This window comes from Zalophus californianus, chromosome 11 (genome assembly GCF_009762305.2).
Source record: "Zalophus californianus isolate mZalCal1 chromosome 11, mZalCal1.pri.v2, whole genome shotgun sequence".
In the NCBI taxonomy this organism is placed as follows: domain Eukaryota; kingdom Metazoa; phylum Chordata; class Mammalia; order Carnivora; family Otariidae; genus Zalophus; species Zalophus californianus.
This window is the reverse complement of record NC_045605.1, coordinates 19,957,426-19,974,333: the sequence shown is the minus strand read 5'-3', so window position 1 is coordinate 19,974,333 and position 16,908 is coordinate 19,957,426.

Genomic DNA, 16,908 nt, shown 5'->3' with positions numbered 1-16,908 from the left:
CTCCCTCTGCCCCTCCCTCTGCTCGCCCTCATTCACTCTCTCTCTAAAAAAATCAATACATCTTTAAAATAATAATAAAATTTTAAAAATACACACAATAATACAGAAATTTAGTAACTTTTTACTGGGTTTACCTCTTAAAATTGTCAAGATTTTCCAAGGTCTCCAAATAAAGTTCAAGCCAACTTGTCATTCAAAGATTTATATCATCTGCCAACAACAACAAAAAAAGTTTTCTTTTTTTTAGTCCCAACAACTATCATGTTATTTAGTTATTCTGCAAGAGTATTTGGTAGACTCTTAGTTTTTACTCATCATATTCCTTTATATTTTCTCTTCCTCCATTCCCTCTACCTTGTGACACTTATTTAATAGTTGGGATCATTAGTTAAGGAGTTTAATATGAGAGCCCCAGTCAACAAGAACAATTTTTTGTGCCCATGAATACATCTCCTATTTTATATAAAAATATACTTAACTTTGTATTAATTAGTATGAGTCATTTACTGGTTTCCCTTCTCTACTAGACTGTAAATTCAATACAGTCCTGGCACAGTGCTTTGCATCCAGTGATCCTCAATCAATACGTGTTTAATAAAATTATGAAGGAAGGTTAGAGATAAGTTAACAGAGACTAAATCAACAAAGCCTTCACACTGCCTGAGTTGAAATGAGTAAACAAAAAAGTATTTGCCATAATTTTATACTAGAGGAAACAGAGAGATAATAAAGGGACCTGCACTCATTAGAGTGTGAATAATGGGATGAGAACAAGTGAGGATGTATAAGAGCTACATGTGTTTCTTTGTACACTGGAAAGGGAGTTTGAGTGGAAGACTAGAATTTTAAATGCCAAGGCCTGAGATCCAGACATACCCCTCTTTCTTCCCAGAGAGTTCAATGCTGTGTACTTTTCTTCTTCATTCTTCTAGAGGGAAAAATGACCGGATGATGCTGGTGGACAGTTCTGAGTACTAACCTTGCAGGACTCCTTGGTGCTGAGGGAGTCATAGCCTAAAAGCCTTTTTTGGCGATTGTTTTTAGTCCCTGATCTTGATCTCTGGTGAAGTTGATGCCCAAGGCCATCTGTCCCCCTCAAAGGTTGGTTGATAGGATGAGAGGATTTTATACTCTGGGTATAAATACTATGTGTCTGATTAGGAACAAAAATAATAATGGCTTCCCACTACAATCTTATCCCACAAGTATCCACTCTTGGGAAAAGAAACAATTGGGGGGGCAGAGCAAGATGGAGGAGGAGGAGGAGACCTGGATTTCGTCTGGTCTCAGGAATTCAGCTGAATAGGGATCAAACCATTCTGAACACCTACGAACTCAACAGGAGATTGAAGAGGAGAGTAGCAACAACTCTCTGAACAGAGAAGCGACCACTTTCTGGAAGGTAGGACGTGCGGAGAAGTGAATCCGAGGCGATATTCGGGAGGATAGACGGCGGGGTCAGGGGCCTCCGTCGGCCGCTTCTGGCAAGTGCTAGAGCCGCGGAGCACAAAATCGGAACTTTTAAAAGTTGGCTCGGCTGAGGGACGTCGCTGCAGTGGCTAAGCGGGGGGTGGAACCCTCGTGGGACAGTGGGGTCTCAGGACCCTCGGGGTCACAGAAAGACCGGGGGTGCCTGAGTGCGGCAGAGCTCCCAGGTATCGGAGCGGCGAAGCCGGCTGCAGAGACGGAGCCGAGGCGCGGGCTCTCAGCTCGGGGTGGCCATAAACTGTGATCCGCGGCCCAGTTGAGCCACTGCTCCTGCAGCAGGGACCCAACAAGCGGCAGAGCGGGAGACACTCCGCTTCCTTCCCGGGGAGGAGCGGCGCGGGAACGCACCGCAGGGATCTGCTGGGTTTGGAGACTCCACACGGGTTCGGGTGCCAGAGATAGAAACACTCTGTCACAGGCCGGGTGAGCACGGAGTGCGGCCGGAGACCGGGGACACGGGAGTGACTGCTTTTCTCTGGGGTCGCACTGAGGAGCGGGGCCCCGAGTTCTCAGCTCCTCCGGGTGTAGATTGTGAGGCCACCATTTTCACTCTGGTCCTCCAAAGGTGTACCGAGAGCTTGCAGGGAACAAAAGCTCCTGAGATCAAACCCGAGCAGCTTGCTTAGCCCGGACTGACAAGGGCGGGGCAATTACGCCTCCGGCAAAGACATTTGGAAACCATGGCAACAGAACCCTCCCCCAGAAGATCAGCACGAACAGCCAGCAAGCCAAGACCAAGTTTACCGATCAAGGAGAACGGGAGAACTCCAGCGCTAGGGGAATACTGCACATAGAATTCATGGCTTTTTTTTTTACCATGATTCATTAGTTCATCAAAGTTAATTTTTGTTAACTGTTTTTTTTTATTTTTCTTTTTCCCTGTTTCAACCAACATCTTATCAATCCTTTTTAAAAAAAAAAAACCTTTTTTATTTTTCATTTTTAGAGTCATATTTTATCCCTTCATAGTAGTTACCCTTATTTTTGGCATATATATATAAGTTGTTCTCTCTTTAAAATTTTGAGATACAGTTTCTTCTAACAGATCAAAATATACCCTAAATCAATAGTGTATGGCTTTCTTCTAGTCTCCTGCCTGATCACATTCTCTCCCTTTTTCCTTTTTTTTTTCTTAAATTTTCTTTCTTTTTTCAAACAACTTCTTATCTTATCAAGTCCTTTTATAAAATCTTTTATAATTTTCATCTTTACAGTCATCTTCCATCCCTTCATTGTTATCAACCCATATTTTGTACATATATGTCTTTCTTCCTTTAAAATTTTAGGAGGCACTTTTTTCTAACAGACCAAAATATGCCCAAAATCTAGTGTGTGGCACTGATCTATGCACTAGCCTGATCATATTTGATCATATTCTGCTTTTTTTGTATTGTTCCGTTTTTGTTTTTATCTTTTTTTCTTTTTTTTTTCTCTTTCATTTTTCTTTCTTTCCCTTTATTTTCCCCTGGTTTCAGGTCTTTTCTGATTTCTATACAGTATATTTGCTGGGGACGTTGTAAACCTGTTAGCATTTTGTTCTCTCATTCATCTATTCTCCTCTGGACAAAATGACAAGACGAAAAAAATCACCTCAGCAAAAAGAACAAGAGGTAGTACAGTCAGCCAGGGACCTACTCAATACGGACATTAGTACGATGTCGGACCTAGAGTTCAGAATCATGACTTTAAAGATACTAGCTGGGCTTGAAAAAAAGCATGGAAGTTATTAGAGAAACCCTTTCTGGAGAAATAAAAGAACTAAAATCAGACCAAGTCGAAATCAAAAAGGCTATTGATGAAGTGTAATCAAAAATGGGGGCACTAAATGCTAGGATAAATGAGGCAGAAGAGAGAATCAGCGATATAGAAGACCGAACGATGGAAAATAAAGAGGCTGAGAAAAAGAGAGAGAAACAACTACAGGATCACGAGGGCAGAATTCGAGACGAAACAACATTAGAATAATTGGGATCCCAGAAGAAGAAGGGGGGGGGCAGAAGGTATATTGGAGCAAATTATAGCAGAGAACTTCCCTAATGTGGGGAAGGAAACAGGCATCAAAATCCAGGAGACACAGAGAAACCCTCTCAAAATCAATAAAAATAGGTCAACACCCCGACATCTAATAGTAAAACTTACGAGTCTCAGAGACAAAGAGGAAATCCTGAAAGCAGCTCGGGAGAAGTGATGTGTAACCTATAATGGTAGAAATATTAGATTGGCAACAGACCTATCCACAGAGACCTGGCAGGCCAGAAAGGACTGGCAAGATATCTTCAGAGCACTAAACGAGAAAAATATGCAGCCAAGAATACTATATCCAGCTAGGCTGTCATTGAAAATAGAAGGAGAGATAAAAACCTTCCAGGACAAACAAAAACTAAAGGAATTTGCAAACACAAAACCAGCCCTCCAGGAATATTGAAAGGGGTTCTCTAAGCAAAGTGAGAGACTAAAAGAAGCATAGACCAGAAAGGAACACAGACAATATGCAGTAACAGTCACCTTACAGCAAATACAATGGCATTAAATTCATATCTTTCATAGTTACCCTGAATGTAAATGGGCTCAATGCCCCAATCAAAAGACACAGGCTATCAGATTGGATTAAAAAACAAGACCCATCGATATGCTGTCTGCAAGAGACTCATTTTAGACCCAAAGACACCCCCAGATTGAAAGTGAGGGGTTGGAAAACCATTTACCATGCTAACGGACACCAAAAGAAAGCTGGGGTGGCAATCCTTATATCAGACAAATTAGACTTTAAAACAAAGACTGTAATAAGAGATGAAGAAGGACACTATATCCTGCTTAAAGGGTCTATCCAACAAGAAGTTCTAACAATTGTAAATATCTATGCCCCTCACATGGGAGCAGCCAATTATATAAGGCAATTAATAACAAAAGCGAAGAAACACATTGACAACAATACAATAATAGTGGGGGACTTTAACACCCCCCTGACTGAAATGGACAGATCATCTAAGCAAAAGATCAACAAGGAAATAAAGACTTTCAATGACACACTGGACCAAGTGGACTTCACAGACATATTCAGAACATTCCATCCCAAAGCAATGGAATACCATTCTTCTCTAGTGCCCATGGAACATTCGCCAGAATTGATCACATCCTAGGTCACAAATCAGGTCTCAACCGGTACCGGAAGATTGGGATCATTCCCTGCATATTCTCAGACCACAATGCTTTGAAACTAGAACTCAGTCACAAGAGGAAAGTCGGAAAGAACTCAAATACATGGAGGCTAAAGAGCATCCTACTGAAGAATGAATGGGTCAACCAGGAAATTAAAGAAGAATTAAAAAAATCATGAAAACCAATGAAAATGAAAACACAACTGTTCAAAATCTTTGGGATACAGCAAAGGCAGTCCTGAGAGGAAAGTATATAGCCATAACAAGCCTTTCTCAAGAAACAAGAAAGGTCTCAAATACACAACCTAACCCTACACCTAAAGGAGCTGGAGAAAGAACAGCAAATATAGCCTAAACCCAGCAGGAGAAGAGAAATAAGAAAGATCAGAGCAGAAATCAATGAAATAGAAACCAAAGAACAGTAGAACAGATCAACGAAACTAGGAGCTGGTTCTTTAAAAGAAATTAACAAGATTGATAAACCCTGGCCAGACTTATCCAAAAGAAAAGAGAAAGGACCCAAATCAACAAAATCATGAATGAAAGAGGAGAGATCACAACCAACCCCAAAGAAATACAAACCATTATAAGAACATATTATGAGCAACCCTATGCCAGCAAATTAGATAACCTGGAAGAAATGGGTGCATTCCTAGAGATGTATCAACTACCAAAACTGAACCAGGAAGAAATAGAAAACCTGAACAGACCTATAACCACTAAGGAAATTGAAGCAGTCATCAAAAATCTCCCAAGAAACAAAAGTCCAGGGCCAGATGGCTTCCCAGGGGAATTCTATCAGACATTTCAAGAAGAATTAATACCTATTCTCCTGAAACTGTTCCAAAAAATAGAAATGGAAGGAAAACTTCCAAACTCATTTTATGAGGCCAGCATTACCTTGATCCCAAAACCAGACAAAGACCCCATCAGAAAGGAGAATGACAGACCAATATCCTTGATGAACATGGATGCAAAAATTCTCACCAAAATACTAACCAACAGGATCCAACAGTACATTAAAAGGATTATTCACCACGACCAAGTGGGATTTATCCCTGGGCTGCAAGGTTGGTTCAACATCCGCAAATCAATCAACGTGATACAATACATTAACAAAAGAAAGAACAAGAATCATATGAGCCTTTCAGTAGATGCAGAAAAAGCATTTGACAAAGTACAGCATCCTTTCTTGATCAAAACTCTTCAGAGTATAGGGATAGAGGGTACATACCTCAATATCATAAAAGCCATCTAGGAAAAACCTACAGTGAATATCATTCTCAATGGGGAAAAGCTGAGAGCTTTTCCCCGAAGGTCAGGAACGTGGCAGGAATGTCCACTCTCACCACTGCTATTCAACATAGTATTAGAAGTCCTAGCCACAGCAATCAGACAACAAAAAGAAATCAAAGGCATCCAAATCAACAAAGAGGAAGTCAAACTCTCATTCTTTGCAGATGATATGATACTGTATATGGAAAACCCAAAAGACTCCACCCCAAAACTGCTAGAACTCATACAGGAATTCAGTAAAGTAGCAGGATATGAAATCAATGCACCGAAATCAGTGGCATTCAAATATACCAACAACAAGACAGAAGAGAGACAAATCAAGGAGTCGATCGCATTTACAATTGCACCCAAAACCATAAGATACCTAGGAATAAATTTAACTAAAGAGGCAAAGGATCTGTACTCAGAAAACTGTAAACTACTCATGTAGAAATTGAGGAAGACACAAAGAAATGGAGAAACGTTCCATGCTCATGGATTGGAAGAACAAACATTGTGAAGATGTCAATGCTACCTAGAGCAATCTACACATTCAATGCAATCCCCATCAAAATACCATCCACTTTTTTCAAAGTAATGGAACAAATAATCCTAAAATTTGTATGGAACTAGAAGAGACCCTGAATAGCCAGAGGAATCTTGAAAAAGAAAATCAAAGCTGGTGGCATCACAATTCCAGACTTCCAGCTCTATGACAAAGCTGTCCTCATCAAGAGAGTATGGTACTGGCACAAAAACAGACACATAGATCAATGGAACAGAATCGAGAGCCCAGAAATAGACTCTCAACTCTATGGTCAACTCATCTTTGAGAAAGCAGGAAAGAATGTCCAATGGCAAAAAGACAGTCTCTTCAACAAATGGTGTTGGGAAAATTGGACAGCCACATGCAGAAGAATGAAACTGGACTATTTCCTTACACCACACACAAAAATAGACTCCAAGTGGTTGAAAGACCTCAATGTGAGACAGGAGTCCATCAAAATCCTAAAGGAGAACACAGGCAGCAACCTCTTCGACCTCAGCCGCAGCAACTTCTTCCTAGAAACATCGCCAAAGGCAAGGGAAGCCAGGGCAAAAATGAACTATTGGGATTGCATCAAGATAAAAAGCTTTTGCACAGCAAAAGAAACAGTCCACAAAACCAAAAGACAACCGACAGAATGGGAGAATATATTTGCAAATGACATATCAGATAAAGGGCTCGTATCCAAAATCTATAAAGAACTTATCAAACTCAACACCCAAAGAACAAATAATCCAGTCAAGAAATGGGCAGAAGACATGAACAGACATTTTTCCAAAGAAGACATCCAAATGGCCAACAGACACATGAAAAAGTGCTCCACATCACTCATCATCAGGGAAATCCAAATCAAAACCTCAATGAGATACCACCTCACACCAGTCAGAATGGCTAAAATTAACAAGTCAGGAAATGACAGATGTTGGCGGGGATGTGGAGAAAGGGGAACCCTCCTACACTGTTGGTGGGAATGCAAGCTTGTGCAACCACTCTGGAAAACAGTATGGAGGTTCCTCAAAAAATTGAAAATAGAATTACCATACGATCCAGCAATTGCACTACTGGGTGTTTACCACAAAGATACAAATGTAGCGATCTGAAGGGGTACGTGCACCCCAATGTTTATAGCAGCAATGTCCACAATAGCCAAACTGTGGAAAGAGCCAAGATGTCCATCGACAGATGAATGGATAAAGAAGAAGTCGTGTATATACACAATGGAATATTATGCAGCCATCAAAAGGAATGAGATCTTGCCATTTGCAACGACGTGAATGGAACTGCAGGGTGTTATGCTGAGTGAAATAAGTCAATCAGAGAAAGACATGTATCATATGACCTCACTGATATGAGGAATTCTTAATCTCAGGAAACAAACTGAGGGTTGCTGGAGTGGGGTGGGGTGGGAGGGATGGGGTGGCTGGGTGATAGACATTGGGGAGGGTATGTGCTATGGTGAGCGCTGTGAATTGTGTAAGACTGTTGAATCACAGATATGTACCTCTGAAACCAATAATTCAATATATGTTAAGAAAGAAAAAAAAAGATAGCAGGAGGGTAAGAGTAAAGGGGAGTATATCGGAGGTGGAGATGAACCATGAGAGACTATGGTCTCTGAAAAACAAACTGAGGGTTCTAGAGGGGAGGGGGGTAGGGGGATGGGTTAGCCTGGTGATGGGTATTAAGGAGGTTACGTTCTGTGTGGAGCACTGGGTGTTATGCACAAACAATGAATCATGGAACACTACATCCAAAACTAATGATGTAATGTATGGTGATTAACATAACAATAAAATTAAAAATAAATAAATAAATAAAATGTTTCTCCTTTGTCCTGTAAGTCTTTATTAGAGAAAAAAAATCAACAAGTGCAAAAGAAGTAAACAGTAAAGGCCTGAAATACAATGTCAGAAAATACTCAGGACACTTATTGAGATATGCAATAATTTGCTGCCTGATGTCTGGTTTCCTTTCACTCCCAGATAACCAGAAAGTTTGCCATCTCCAGCAGCAACCAACCATCTCTGGGTCTGGGTCAATTCTATACTGTGAGGAATTTAAGTATGTCTTGTGCACAAAACTGTCAACTCATGATCAAACCAAACCTGTTGCCAGTTCTGTGAACCCCAAATGGTAGTTTCTCTATTATCTTTTACAAAATTTCAGTTATTTCTTTTAATCCATCCCCCAATTTTACCCTACCTGATATCAAAGGGGCTGAGTTGTGATATCCTTCCATATTTCTGAATCTTTACAATGGCCAACTGACTGTTTCTCCTGTACTCCTGGCCCTTCACAAAGTGACCCACTAAGTATTCCTGCCCATCACAGAAGCTCCATTATATATTGTCCAATATTTGTAATTTTCACTGTGGTTGTTGGGCTCTTACTCATTATGTGTGACCAGCTCCCTCTGAAGTCTGACTCTGACACATGGTCACAGTTTCCATTATTTCCTGGTCCCAGGTGACACCACCTGTCTGTCTGAATGCTCACGACTGGTATACCTGGAGAATTTCCAACATTGCATCAGTGGTCTTTTCTTACCTTAGTCAAATCTGTCTTAGTGATGAATGCTGCCTGAGAAAAACACCAAAACAGTTTAAGAAAGAAAAAAAAATGTTGGGATCTTATAAAAGTAAGATTATGACTTAAAATCAGAATAAGATCATTAAGGTAACCCAGATTTTTTTCTTTAGTTTTACTAGATTATTAGACTAAAAGCAAGTTCTGCGTGGAGCACTGGGTGTTATATGAAAACAATGAATTGTGGATCACTACATCAAAAACTAATGATGTATTGTGTGGTGACTAACATAACATAATAAAATAAAATTAAAAAAATAAAAGCATGTTCTAGTCCTAGATTATCTTGATTATTTAATTTATTTTTTTAAGATGTTTATTTATTTATTTGACGGAGAGAGAGACACAGCGAGAGAGGGGACACTAACGGGGGAGTGGGAGAGGGAGAAGCAGGCTTCCTGCTGAGCAGGGAGCCCGATGCAGGGCTCGATCCCAGGACCCTGAGATCATCACCTGAGCCGAAGGCAGACTCTTAACGACTGAGCCACCCAGGCACCCCATCTTGATTATTTTAAAGTGTTTGCTAAATTTCTTGTGATAGTCTACAGACATGATAAAGTTATGTGTGGTAGGTAAAAATATAGAACAAACATCATAGTTATATGAATTCAATGAACATCTAAAGATTAATCATAAAGTGAGAAATTTTAAGTTATTATTCCATAGGACTGTATACTTAGTCTTGTCTTGAAAAACATTCTATCAATAACTTGATGATGCCATAGAAGAGATCATGACGTTCAGAGATAATGTTAACATAGAAAAGAGTAATAAACACTTGTATGATGATAATGATTTAAGAAGAGAATGTTAGGCTGTGAATCTAGACAGATATTAAAAAGAATTTAGAAATCTTGCCATTTGCAATGACATGGATGGAGCTAGAGAGTATTATGCTAAGTGAAATAAGTCAGTCAAGGAAAAACAAATACCATATGATTTCACTCTTATGTGGTGTGTGTTCACTCATATGTGGTGTGGTGTATGTGTGTTTAAGAAACAAAACAAATGAGCATGGGGGCGGGTGGGGAAGAGAGAGAAGCAAACCAAAAAACAGACTCTTAACTACAGAGAACAAACTGATGGTGACCAGAAGGGAGGTGGATGGGGGTTGGGTGAAAGAGGTGATGGGGAGTAGGGGGGTGCACTTGTGATGAGCACCTGGTGTTGTATAGAAGCGTTGAATGACTATATTGTACAGCTGAAACTAGGATTGCACTGTATGTTAACTAACAGGAATTTACAAGCATAAAATTTGTTGTGAGCACTCAGGATAGAGAGATGAATGAGATAAAGTTCCTACTCTTCAAAATGTTACAATCTAGAAGTGGCGAGGCAGACAAGGCAATGTGATAAATACATGATTGCACAAGTCTTACAGGAACATAATGAATGTGGTGCTAACCTAGAAGAGGGGTCCAAGAAGCCTTCCAAAAGAAACCTGAATCTAAAAAGATAAGTAGGAATAAGCCAGGTCTGCAAATATTCAAAATTGAGAAGCATTGGCTTCACAGTTCTCATGTTCATAAGATCTGGACCCAGAGAAAAAAACACGTAAAGACGCTATTAAATTCATTAAAAGGAACATACTATCTAAAATGAACAAAGTGACAGTCACACAAGATAAACTGCATCTGGTGAATTGTGTTTAGTTCTGGGGGCAGTATTTTATGATTGCAATTTAGAAGCTGTAATTATCCATGAAAACTAAAGATTTGGGTCAAAATAATTTATGCCAAGTGTCTGCATGACCAGTAAGAGGAATTGGAATTAGATTTATTGTATGTTACCTCAAAGGGAAGAGTTATGGCCAATGAGCTACCTGTTTCAACATAAAATATCTCTTTAACCATTAAATGTGCCTGAAAGTAGTATGGGTTGAATTATGAAAAAGATCATTTTCTGTCTTCAGATGTGTTATAACAAAAGATGAGTAACCATCTTCTAAAAGCTTTAGGAAATTCCTGTAATGTGAGGAAACTAGACTCCTTTAACATTCTGAGATTAAAATTTCTAGAATAGATAGAATTCAGATACTCACCCTTTACTTCGAAACCTTAGTCTGGGTTATATGTACTATTCAGACCCGGTATCCTCTAAGGGAAATAGCTCTTGAGAATGACAGTAGAGGCTGTTCAAAATAGAAATTTCTGTGCTCTCTTTTACTTAGGGGATTAAAGGCAGGTCTCAGGGCGCCTGGGTGGCTCAGTTGGTTAAGCGACTGCCTTCAGCTCAGGTCATGATCCTGGAGTCCTGGGATCGAGTCCCACATCGGGCTTCCTGCTCAGCAGGGAGTCTGCTTCTCCCTCTGACCCTCCCTCCTCTCATGTGCTCTCTCTCATTCTCTCTCTCAAATAAATAAATAAAATATTTAAAAAAAAAAAAGGCAGGTCTCAATTACTGGAAAGTTCACATAGATATTATGTATCAAAAACCATGGTTCCCTATTGTAGTCTCCTCATAATGTTACTAGAGCAACGGCCAAAGTGACTTGTTTTTATCTACGGTAATATATAAGTGATAGCATCAAAGATATATACATGGAAGCTCCCTTGAGACTTCCTTTCACCAGGGATGAGCTACTGAGGCACAGGAGCAATTAAAATTTGCCTTTTAAAAAAATCCTTTGTTGATGCTCTCATTAGTTCCCATATGTATAATATTCTCTCTCAGTGTAGAGATAGTAGACAGTGAACTTACTGCATATAGAGTAAGCAGTTCTAGAACATGTATTTCGTGTCAAATAGTATAAGCACTTTCCTGCTTCATACTTATGTATTTATATATACTAGAACTATTCTCATTTCAAGGATGATAAAACTGAAGCACAGAAAGATTCATAAAGACTTTATAAACAATTATGCAACAACAACGAGCATAAACAAAGATCATGCTTGGTAAACTGAGACATGTGGTTATCCTATACTTAGAAGAAACTGAATTTCTGCTAAGGCCCAAGACTAATAAAATCATTCATTCATTCATTTGTTCATTCAAAAATACTTATCTTCATGTTTTGCATAAAGCCTTATGCTGGGTCCTGGGGTTCTAATGGTGAGCAATTAAATATAGAAGGATTACTGTCTAATGCTGTGCTATGCTCCCCAGTATGATAACCACCATCCTGGTGTGGCCATTCACTTTCTCTGTTACATTAGCACATTTCAGGTACTCAATATCCACATGAAGTTAATGGCTACTATATTGGAAAGGGCAGACATAGAACATTACCATCATTTCCAAAAATTCTATTGGATAGTGCTGGTTCAGTGGAAGGGGGCGAAGCTGATGAAATAATCAATCAAATGTAAAATTGTAAAAGTGATAATTGCTAAGGAAAATAGGTCCCACTGTGCTATGAGACTCTGCCATTTGTGGTCTCAAGCTTCTAAGCATTTGCATACTTAGAGGTGACCACTCACAGTTTTGAACCCTGAAGGTCAGTCCCAGGGTTATGTTGTATCCATCTTGACAGTGAAATTGAAGAGACAAAGAGGTGTGAGGAACTTCTCACACCCACACCATTTAATTAAAAAGTTTTTTTTCCCCCGCCAAATGTTTCTCATGTATCATTTAATGGAATATTTCTCAAGCCTTCAACATTCTGACCTTTTTGGTGGGCCCTGACATGACCATATCAATTTCCCTTTAAAAGGAAAGAATTGCCCAGAAATTGTCACAATGTAACACATATAGCCTGACCAGCAATTCACATTGTACCTACAAATTGATGCCTTCAGGCTTTTCCTGACCTTAAAGCCTTTAGTCACAAATATCAATTGTTGAATTTTCTCTAGAATACTTTTCTATCTCGTGGGAGGACCTACAGTACTGATTAAGAACATGAACTTTGGAGTCACATGAATCATGGTTCAAGCCCTTCCTTTACTTCTTACCATCTGTGTGACACAAGGAAAGTAACTGAATTTAAAAGTAAAAGCCAGTTTTCTAATGGTTAAAGTGGTGCTTATTAACATGGTACTTATATCATGAATTTATAGCTAGAACTGAATAACACAGTATTGCAAAGACTGAATAACAACGGACTATAAGTATGCAGAAAAATTTAGTTATTATTATATTTAAGCACTTTGGCTAACACAGACTCAAAAGGAATTTCCAGGAAAATTATTCTAAATATATCTTTATTTGCCACAGCTACACTAAGCATTCTAAAATTCACCAACCCCTTCTCTTTTTCAAAGTTTCTACTAAGTCCACATCCCTACCATTTTTTATCTGTTTCTGTCTAAACTATATAGAGATGCTATATAATGTATAACAATGTTCTTGTTAATCATATCTTGGATGATGCCCACTTTACTTTTTAGTCAACACCAGGTATCAAGACTTGCATGCTGACTTAGGGTTTGAATTACGACACAAAGAAACTGAAAGTTGTCATTCCTGTCTGTGCAAGAAAAAACTAGGCAAACTAAAAATTAATGACTTTTCTTGGACCCATCAGAGAACAAAGGTTGCAGGGCAAACTGCCAGCCTGAAATCTAGAGACAGATGTATCCAGAGAGAGACAGCCCTCATGATGTGCTTACCTGAAACAGAAGTCCCTGAACTCCATAAGCTTGTAGGGACACTCAAATATTATTTTAATGAACGGCAGGAGGCTGAAAGGAGACTGGCATAACTGTGAGAAACTTCTGGGGCCCTCAGTCATAAGGGGACCCCACACTTACAGGCTTGCCCTTTAGGAATCCACTAGGTTCTCACGGTCATGAGATGAAACAGATCCTCCTCTGTTGGCTCTGGCAAGGAGTCAACAGTCGCCATCTTGGAACCCACCCAGTCTGTTCTTAATGAAGACCTACCTCCAGGGGGAAGGAATTTAATAGATAGCAAATCTGAAAACTTTTCCCCAGTCAGGGTCAGGAATTCTGCCCCAGCTTTGGTATTCTTTCTCTTCTTATTTAAAAAAAAAAGCCAACATGGTAGAGATCTTCCAAAAATGAATGAGAATGATGCTCCTAGGTAAGAGAGTGGGAGACAAGGGGAAAGAAAGTTGTGGCCATTGATAGAAGGACAGAAATACTTTTGAAGGCCACATCCCTGAGAGACAGGCCCATGACAGGACTGAGACTCAATTGAAGATTATAGGACACTCCTTCAACCACTCCACCCTGAAGCATAATAACAGTTGATTACAATTTAAAGAGCTTCAAGACAGCTTATCTCTAAGGATCAGAACAACACAGAGAAGACCCATAGCTAAGAGAGCACACAAAAACAAGAAAAAGAGAAATCTGATGTCTGATACCTAGAACTACAACAAGCATTAAACACAGCCTAGTTCCTGGCTAGATTCATATAAATCTTCATACATGAGTGCTTGTTTACTTCAGTCCCTATTAAGAGATAAAATATGAGTCACTTTCAACAAAAGTCACAAGACATGCCAGATGGTAGGGGAAAAACATTCTGAAGAGACCAAGCAAGCATGAGAACCAAACTCAGATATTATAGGGGTATTGGAATTATCAGACAGGGAATTTTTTAAAAATTAGGATTATTTACTCCAGCTGCAGCTGTTTTGGTTTGGTTTGGTTTGGTTTGGTTTCAATCTGTTAATAAAGGTCAGAAGCAGATGATTTCTTGAGGTGTTTTAATGCTAAGAAGCTGTGACTATGAATACATAGCAAACTATGGTTTATCTGAAGCCCATATTATATTTGTGGAATTCTTCTAATTGGTTTTCATTGACAGGAGCTATAGAAATAATGCTCAGTGAAGGCAAGTCAGGATAATACTTAATAGACATGAACCTATAACTTGGTATCTGGACATTCCATTACTTTAAAGATACAAATTGACATCTAGAGATTGAAGCTGATCTATGATTTTCTGTTAACTTCTAGGTGGGTTTAAGAGTCTCACACATGTGGTATAAAAAGCTAGATTGTTCAAAAATAATAGATCAGTAAGACAAGGTAGATGTTTGCAATGAGAAGTGGTTGGTCCACTGAAAGCCTTGCAAAGCCCAGTGATCTAGTCTGGGCAGGGGCATAGCAAGCCACTCACCCTGTTCATAACTTCACATAATGACCCCGAGAAGGAAAAAAACCAAGGTCTCAGTCTGAGTTCAGTGTTCTTTATTATATTCTTGATTGTATATTGCTATCAACATAGAAAAATGAACTATATTAGCTCCAAAGTTCTTTCCATTTTTTTTAAGCTTTAAGAAAATTGGAATCTACAGAAAAAGGGATTAAATTATACACTTAAAGACTATCACATACTGGGGTAGATGACTAGCAGAGAATATAAATGTTTTTCTTGAAAATCTTGAAAATACTGTAGTTAAGGATTTAGTTTCATTTCTGCCTAAAGATATTGGACTGGTTGATGGCCTGTGTCTCTAAGGGTTTTTCTCACATTTTTAAGTTGGGATCTTTCCATCACCCCTGCTCCACTTTTGCCGCGTCCAGTCTCAGCTGTGTTATTTCCTTGGACAGAAAATGGACTCTATCCAAAACCCACAATTCACCCGCAAGGCCTGCATTTCAAGGAGCTAACTGTAGAACTTTGCCTTGTGCTCATCCGAGATGAGGAACTGTGATATTAATTAAAAAGCTGTGCTGTGTCTCTTGAATTTTTAGAGGGTGCTAAAAGAGTTAACTATTGAAGGAAAATAAATCTGGAGTTTTATTAGTTATAACCCCTACAGACTTGATTTAATTCTCAGAGGTACTTAACACCTCTGAGGGTATTAATATCTCTGAGCTCAATTCAGGAAAGGGTTATTTAACCTGAACTAAATTATTCTCAGTGTCTATCATTACATAGCAAGATATCTTTATTTTTACTCATTTTCTGTTCTTGAGACCTAATTTGTTTATTTATTTTTAAAGATCTATTTATTTATTTTAGAGAGGGGAATCAAGGCAGAAGGAGAGGGAGAAAGAGTCTTAAGCAGACTCCGTGCTGAGTGTGGAGCGTCACACGGGGCTCGATCTCAGGACCCCAAGACCATGACTTGAGCGGAAACCAAGAGTCAGGCACTTAACTGGCTGCACCACCCAGGCACCTCGAGAGCTAATTTAAAGTCAGTTCCATTTGTGGCCATTTAATTTCTGCATTTAGAACAAACATCAGCATATCCATCCATAGTGATAGCAAATTCCCTCTTTCTTGCTGTTGGAGACACACATTTCCTTGTAATGTATGGAGAGGGAGACATTTTCATGTTGTTATTCTCGTTTTAGTTGGGCGATTACCCAGCTGAAGAAACCCAGAGTCTGCATTTCATGTCAGCTTCAGGCCACAGGCTGGCCTCTACCACCCTCTACATGCTGAGTTACTTGTTCAGAAACAGGCCTATCTGCGAAAGGAAAGGAGAAAAGATATTACTGACACCATATATGCTCCTAGGCTCTAAGAAAGTTCTACTTCTCCCAAAAGGCTATACGTGTGTGACAGGCTGTTTAGCTATTTTCTCTCATTTGTGCAGAATTTGCCATTTGTAAAAACACATTCTCGCGCATTACCTAAAATTAGTGAATCCCTGTGAAGGCTTGGAATGAATTGTTCTATAGATGTTCTATAGATGAAGAAAATAAAACTCCGTGAATATTACTCATAGTTGGGCTTGGAATTACCTTTTGTGGATTTTTTTTTTTTGGCAGATTTTTTTTTAAGATTTTATTTATTTATTTGACAGAAAGAGCAAGAGAGCACAAGCAGGGGGACCAGCAGAGGGAGAAGGAGAAGCAGGCTCCCAGCTGAGCAGGGAGACTGTTGTGGGGCTTGATCCCAGAACCCTGGGATCATGACTTGAGCCGAAGGCAGATGCTTAACTGACTGAGCTGCCCAGGAGCCCCCTAATTTCTTTAATAGATATTC